General features: G+C 43.5%; 1 protein-coding gene and 1 pseudogene across 1 annotated transcript in view; both read left to right on the top strand.

The window, feature by feature from the left end:
- MTFMT (mitochondrial methionyl-tRNA formyltransferase) overlaps nt 1–8124 on the top strand; it is a 32493-nt gene that overhangs the window by 17885 nt on the left and 6484 nt on the right. The window lies entirely within an intron of this gene.
- On the top strand, nt 6377–7917 carry LOC102470909 (uncharacterized protein C8orf59 homolog; annotated as a pseudogene).

Genomic DNA, 8124 nt, shown 5'->3' on the forward strand with positions numbered 1-8124 from the left:
AAGAGAGAAAGCAAGCTGCCAGATCTGGGACTCGAAACACAGTCAGCCGCATGGGAGCCCTTAACCACCATTCCCCCTGCTGTGCTCCAGGGTAGTTTCTTCATTCATTCATTAAACAAAACACTTCTCCCTTTTCCTCTCTATCTGTCTCTGGCCAGCGCACACACCCTCTGGCAATTAATAAAAAAACAAAATCACGAAAATCCATCAGTGTAATACACCGTATTAATAGAATAAAGAACAAAAGCCACATTATTATCTCAAGAGATGCAACAAAAGCATTTTACAAAATTTAATACTCATTCATAATTTAAAAGAAAAGCTTCAATAAAGTAGGAATAGAAAGGCACTTCCTTGTCCTGTTGAGGTTATTTACAAAAAAAAAAACACAGCTAACTTCACACTTAATAAAAAACTGAATGCTTTCCTCTAAACATCAGAGACAAGACAAAGATATCTGCTCTTACCACTTCTATTCATCATTGTTCTGGAGTTGATAGCCAAGAAAGTTAGGCAAGAAAAAATACACAAAAGGCAACCAGATTGGAAAAGAAAGAAAACTATCTCTGTTTGTAGATGTCTTACATAGATAATCCTGAAGGCTCTCCCAAACACTAATAGAGCTAATAAATATAAAGACCCAATTAGGGACCAGCAGGTGGTGTGGTTAAGGTGCTGGACTTCCACATAGTTGTGGTTCGAGTCGTAAACCCAGCAGCTTGAAACTCACACCGGGTGCTTTTGTGTGCGTGCCCAAAATCCTGAAAGGAGAAAGTATGAGAAAGGATTGTAGCATGGCCATCTCTGCAGGGGATGCTTTCTTACTTCCTCTCTATCTGTCTCTGTCTCTTGGACAAGAGCATGCACCCTATAGCAAAAAATCTATCTCTAAATAAACAAACAAAAGACCCAATTAAAGGAAAGACTTCCGTGTTCATTGATTAGATGAAGTTAGTATGTTAAGATGTCTCTACTCCTGGGACCAGCAGTTAGCGTAATGGCTATGTCACTGGACTCCCATGTAGCCGATCGCGATTCAAGTCCCAGACCTGGTAGCTTAAACTCACGCTGGGCGCGTGTGCACATGTGCCCAAGATCCCAAGAGGAGAATGGAGGAGAAGGGATTGTGGCATGGCCATCCCCTCTGGGGGGTGATTTCTCGCTTTCTGTCTCTCTGTCTCTCTCTGTCTTTCTGGCGAGCACACACACCCTATAGCAAAAAACCTCTCTAAAAAAAAAAAAAAAAAAAAAGATGTCTCTACTCCCCAAATTGATCTATACATTCAACAGAATTTCTGTAAAAAACCAGTTTACTAAGGCCAGCAGATGGCACAGTGGTTATGTCGCTAGACTCCCACATGGATGACTGCGCTTTGAGTTCCAGAACCAGTGGCATGAAACTTACACCAGGCACATGTGCATGCATGCCCAAAATCCCAAGAGGAGAATGGAGGAGAAGGGTTGTGACATGACCATTCCCCCTAGGGGTTGATTTCTCTCTTTCCTTCTCACTGTCTCTGTCATCTATCTCTTTTTCTGGCAAGCCCATGCACCCTAAGGCAAAAACCTCTATAAAGAAAAAAGAAGTTGAGGACCAGCAGGTGGCATGGTGGTTAAGGTGCTGGACACTCCCACGTGGCTAACTACTAGTTGAGTCCTGTACCTGTCAGCTTGCTTTCTCACTTTCCCTCTCTCTTGCTCTCTGTGTCTCTCTCTGGCCAGATTAAAATAAATAAATTAATGGATAAATAAAATTAAATAATTCTTAAGAATAAAGTTGAGTTCTTTGCAGAAATTGACAAGCTGATCTTAAAATTCATATGCAAAGGGCTAAGAATATCCAAAATAGCCTAAAGAAAAAATAAAGTTGGAGGACTCATGCTTCCCAGTTTCAAAATGTACCACAGTTACCAGGATGGTGAGGTACTGGTTACAACTCAAAGGAATAAGTATTAACAATCTAGAAATAAACTCATCCTTTATGGTCAACTGATTCTTTTTTTTAAGTTTATTCCATGAACTAGAGAGAGAGGAAAAGAGAACCCCCAATAGGATCTAGATGCCACAGTCCACACCGAGGATCAGTTAGCCTCAAATCATGGGCACATGCTTGTCCATTATAGTCAGAGAGGCCTCTAGACATGAACCATGAACCTCTCCATGTGGCTGTCTCACCGAGCATCACATTTTACCACTGCTCCACCGTCTGCTCCTCAAAAGTAAAACAAAGGCTAGGTGCAGTGCCATGTGCCTGTTATCCTAGCAGCTTTGGAAGTCAAGGCTAGAGGATTGTGAATTTGAGACCAGCAAACATGGCAAGACCCTATGTCTAGAGAGGAGAAGAAGAAAAGTTAAAAAGGCAACTATAAAATATGAAAAAAAATAAAAATAAAAAAACCGGACCAGCAGTTGGTGTAATGGCTATGTCGCTGGACTCCCAAGTAGTCGACTGCAGTTCGAGTCCCAGATCCAGTGGCTTAAACTCATGCTGGGCACGCATGCGTGCGTGCGTGCCCAAAATACCAAGAGGAGAAACAAGGAGAAGGGATTGTGGTGTGGCCATCCCCCTTGGGGGGTGATTTCTCACTTTCTGTCTCTCTGTCTCTCTCTGTCTTTCTGGCGAGCACATGCGCCCTATAGCAAAAACCTCTCTAAAAAAAAAAATGAAAAAAAAATTTGTAAATCAAATCTGATAAGGGTCCAAAATATATAAAGTATCCAAAATATATAAAGAACTCTTAGGAACAACAGTTGGCATAATGGCTGTATCGCTGGACTCCCAAGTAGTCAACCGCAGTTTGAGTCTGGGACCCGGTGGCTTAAACTCATGCCGGGTACATGTGCATGTGTGCCCAAGATCCCAAGAGGAGAATGGAGAAGAAGGGAGTGTGTCATGGCCATCCCCGCCCTGGGGGGTGATTTCTTGTTTTCTGTCTCTCTGTCTTTCTGGCTAGTGCACACACCCTAAAGCAAAAACCTCTCCAAAACAAAACAAAACTCTTAAAACTCTATAGCAAAAAGGCAGATAACCCATTTGAAAATAGAGTCTAAATAGACATTTCTCCCAACAGGTAGGCAAATGGCTAACAAGCACATCGAAAGGTGATTGATCTGGCTCTGTAGCACAAGGGTAAAGCACAGTGCATGGGGGGCTGTATCCCATATAGCCAACCATGGTTCAAATCCTGGCCCCAGCAGCTTGGCCACATATGTGTGCGTGTTCAAAATCCTGATGGGATGGGGAGATGCAGAAAAAGGACTGTGAAATTACCATGCTCCATTAGGAGATACTTTCTCTTTCTCTCTCTGGTGAGTGCACATGCCCCGAATTTAAATAGATAAATAAAAGAAACAGTCAACTTCATTAGTCTTTAGGGAAATGAAAATCAGAACTACAATGAAACAATATTTTACATCCATTGGGATGGCTACAATTTAAAAATAAACAAATATTGGGACCAGCAGTTAGCATAATGGCTATGTTGCTGGACTCCCATGTAGTCGACTGTGGTTCGAGTCTTAGACCTGGCGGCTTAAACTCACGCCAGGCGCATGTGTGTGCCTGCCCAAGATCCCGGGAGGAGAATGGAGGAGAAGGGATTGTGGCATGGCCACCCCCCCCCGGGGGGGGGTGACTTCTCGCTTTCTGTCTCTGTCTCTTTCTGGTGAGCACACACACCCTATAGCAAAAACCTCTCCAAAAAAAAGAAAAGACAAGTGTCAAGGTTGTGGAGAAATCTGGAACCCTCGTACATTGCTGGTGGGAATATAAAATGCCGCAACTGCTATGAAAATGTTTAAAAAGCTAAACATAAAATTACCGTATTTCCATTCCTAGGTTTATACTGAAGAGAACTGAAACATACATCCACTTGAAAATTTGTACTCCCATGTTCACAGCATTAAGAAGAGCCAAAAGGGGCAGGTGGCATAGTGGTTAAGGCACATGCCAGGTACATGTGCTTGTGCCCCAAAACCCAGGAGGAGAATGGAGGAGAAGGAATTGCTTTGTTGCCATCCTCCCTGGGGGGTGATTTCTCACTTCTTTCTCACTGTCTCTCTGGCAAGTGCACATGCCCTTTGACAAAAATCTTAAAAAAGAAACAAACAAAAAAGAATAGTCAAAAAGTGACATTGGGAACAACCCAAATGTCTGATAGATGGGTGAATAAGATGCGTTCTCTCCACACAAGATTTGCCATAATCATAGTCACATGCTACAGCTTGAATGAACCTTGGAAACATACTGGGTGAGAGAAGCCAGTCACAAAAGACCATAAAGTGCTTGATTCCATCTATATGAAGTGTCCAGAACAGTCAAATCCATAGCTGGGGGAGAGGGTATGGGGAATTTCTGCTGAAGGGTGTAAGGTTTCTTTGGGTGGAAGTATGATGAAAATGCCCTAAGATTACACCAGAAAAATAATCAGCGGCATTCTTTCCCTGCTCCTACCAAGTTGTGCAGAGGAAGCTCAGGTGTGGTCAAGATTTGGCTCCATGTGTGACCTACCGCCATGGCCGAGGAAGGCATTGCAGCTGGGTGGGCAATGGACTTCAATACTGCTATACAAAAGGTGCCAAAGACCGCCCTCATCCACGATGGCTTAGCACGTGAAATTCATGAAGCCACCAAAGACTTAGACTAGCACCAAGCCCGTCTGTGTGCGCTTGCATCCAACTGTGATGGGCAAGTTGTGTGTCCAGTTGGTGCAGGCCCTGTGTGTTGAGCACCACGGCAGCCTAACTAAGGTGGATGATGAGAGACTAGGGGGTAGGTAGGTCTTGGTAAAACTGGCAGAGGAGAAACTGTGTCAAGTGGTTGGTTGCAACTGTGTTGTGGTTAAGGCCTATGGCAAAGAATCTCAGGTCAAGGATGTCATCAAAGAGTACTTCAAATGCAGGAAATGAAAAAATACAAAATTCTGCTCACGTTCCTCAAAACTAGTGGCACTCTGTGAACCTGTCATACTAAATACCACTGAATCACATGCCTTAAAAAGATGAGCCGGGTGCAGTGGCATGTGCTTGTAATCCAAACTAGTAGGGAGGCAGAGGCAGAAGGATCATGAGTTTGAAATCAGCATGGGCAACATAGCAGCTCTGTCTCTAAAAATAGTAATACATTTTTTAAAGAGAAGTGAGCTTTATGTTGTGTGAATTATAGTTCAATAAAATTGCCAAAATGAAAACAACTTCAAAGTGAGAAAGAACTGGACATGCTTTAGGCTGAGGCAGCCAGCTAGGAGGAGATCGAGGCAGGATCACACAGGACCAGTGTGTAGTGGGAAGTCACTGGAGGACTTGAGTGGGGTTAGGTATGTGTTCTTTTTTTGGAGAGGTTTTTGCTGTAGGGCACGTGCACTCACCAGAAAGGCAGAAAGAGACAGAAAGACAGAAAAGCAAGAAATCACCCTCCCCGCCCCCCCCGTGGGAGATGGCCACATCGCAATCCCTTCTTCTCCATTCTCTTCTCGGGATCTTGGGCACACTTGCACACGCACCCGGCATTAGTTTAAGCCACCAGGTCTGGGACTCGAACCGCAGTCGACTACTTGGGAATCCAGTGGCATAGCCATTACGCCAACTGCTGGTACCAGGTGTGTGTCCTTAAAAGGTTACTCTGGGGCCAGCAGATGGCATGGTGGTTAATAAGGCACTGGACTCCTCTATGGTCTACTATAATTTGAGTCCCAGACTTGGCGGCTTGAAAATCATACTGGGAGTGGGGGGAGACAGCAAATGGTGTAGTGGGTGTGTCACTGAACTCCCACATGACTAACCGTGGTTCGAGTCCCAAACCCAGTAGCTTGAAACTCACACCAGGTGTGTGAGTGTGCATACCCACAATCCCAAGAGGAGAGGGGAGGAGAAGGGATTGTGGTGTGACCCATTGTTTCTCTATCTCTGTCTCTCCAGTGAGCATGCACACCTATAGCAAAAAAAGAAAAGAAAATCACAATGGGTATATGTGCTTGTGAGCCCAAGATCCCATGAGGAGAATGGTAGAGAAGGGATTATGGCACCTGGGGGATGATTTCTCACTTTCCCTCTCTCTGTCTCCAGCAAGTGCATGCACCCTGTGGCAAACCTAAAATTAAAAAAAAGAGAGGGACCAGCAGTTAGCGTAATGGCTATGTCGCTGGACTCCCACATAGTCGACCGCGGTTCAAGTCCTGGACCCAGTGGCTTAAAACTCACGCTGGACGCGTGTGCGTGCGTGCCCAAGATCCCAAGAGGAGAACAGAGGAGAAGGGATTGTGGCGTGACCATCCCCCCTGGGGGTGATTTCTTGCTTTCTGTCTCTCTGTCACTGTCTGGCGAGCGCACGCGCCCTATAGCAAAAACCTCTCCAAAAAAATAAAATGAGAGAGAGAAAAAGAAAGAAGTGGAGATCCAGACTATGCTTTGGAGGCAGAGTTGGTAGAATGTAGAAATTAAGAAAATAGGAATTAAGAGAAAAGAAATTAGGATCATTCATTTGCAGTTTTTTGGCTTCATCAACTGGATGAATATGCTGATGCCATTTTACTGAGATAAAACGTCTAGGGAAGAACAGATTCGGGGGATAAATCAGTAGTTCTGTTTCGCCATGTTAACTTCAAGATACTTAGAAGACATCCGGTGGAAATAATCAGGATGCAGCTGCCTGAGATACAGTTTAGGCCCTCAACTTGGAATATCTCAGTAGCTCTAACTCACCACACAATGATCCTGACTTTCTGCAGTTCACCTTTCTTACCACTGAGAAGCTTTGTGCTGCAAGGTGAGCACTCATCTTGGAGCCAGGTGGGGTTTGATTCCTAGAGCTGTCCTTTACCTGTCAAGAGCAAGTCTCTTATCGTCTCCGAACTTCTGCTTTTTTACCTGTAAAATGGAGTTAATGACCATGTACTCAGCTGTCAGGATCAACGGAGATAAACTGAATTTTAAAATCCTTGCAAACATATGATTTTGACAGTAATGACGGTGGCCATGGAAATGATTTTATTCTCACCATCCCTATTCTGCAATACTCAGATGGTACGGTGGGCTTGACCTTTTCAAGAGCAGTGTATTCTGAGTGTGTACCTAATACAGTTATTACTCAGAAATCATTTTAGTCAGTAAGTGTATTTGAAAACTATTCTGAATTCTTTGAAAGAGAAATATACACATGAAAATTGTTTCATAACTTATTATTAAGAGCAGGTGTAGGACCGTGTGTGTGCAGTTGGTGTTACCTGGAGCTTGAGTTGCTGCACGCAGGTGTCTGAGGTCTGACAATGGCCAAGAACAAATGTAGAGGTCAGTAGTACAGGAACGTATTTTACATAGCCAGCCAAGAAAATCTTCAATGCTAAAAACAAAGCAAAACCAGTTACTGCAAATCTTAAGAAGATAAACATTGTGAATGATGAAAAAGTTAACAGAGTGAATAAAACTTTTGTAAACATACAAAAAGAACTTGCACACTTTTCAAGAGGCCTTTCTCTTGAACCTCTGCAGAAAGATCTGGTTCCTCAGCAGCGTCTTGAAAATGAACCTGTTAACGTTGATGAAGGTACAAGATTAATGGCTCAGTTGTAATGCAGTGATGATTTATCAAAGTACCCAAAAAGTTCAATAAATTAAATGTTTTATACAAAAAAAAAAAAGGAGCAGGTGCAAAAGCAGAGTCAGCAGGTTCTAGAAGAGGACTTTGTACGCAGTAGGGCAGATATAAGGTTATGAATGCCATAAACATTTCCTTCATATTTACTTGGTTCTTTGATTCAGTGTTCACACTATTTCAGCCGCTTAACTCTTCTGACAGTTAAATGTCCTTTTTAAGAGATGACATAAAAAGAGTTCTGAGGGATCAGCAAATGGCGTAGTGGTCATGTCGCTGGACTCCCACATAGTTGACTATGGTTTGAGTCCCGGACCCAGCAACTTAAAACTCACACTGGGCGTGTGTGTGTGCACGCATGCCCAAGAGGAAAATGGAGAAGGGATTGTGGTGTGGCCATCTCCCTGGGCGGGTGATTTCTCACTTTCTGTCTCTGTTTCTGTCTTTCAGTGATTATACTACACACCCTGTAGCGATAGTCTCTCTCTCCTCTCTCTCTCTCTCTCTCTCTCTCTCTTTTTTTTTTTTTTTTTTGT

This window comes from Tupaia chinensis, unplaced genomic scaffold (assembly GCF_000334495.1).
Source record: "Tupaia chinensis unplaced genomic scaffold, TupChi_1.0 Scaffold000063_1, whole genome shotgun sequence".
NCBI lineage: Eukaryota > Metazoa > Chordata > Mammalia > Scandentia > Tupaiidae > Tupaia > Tupaia belangeri.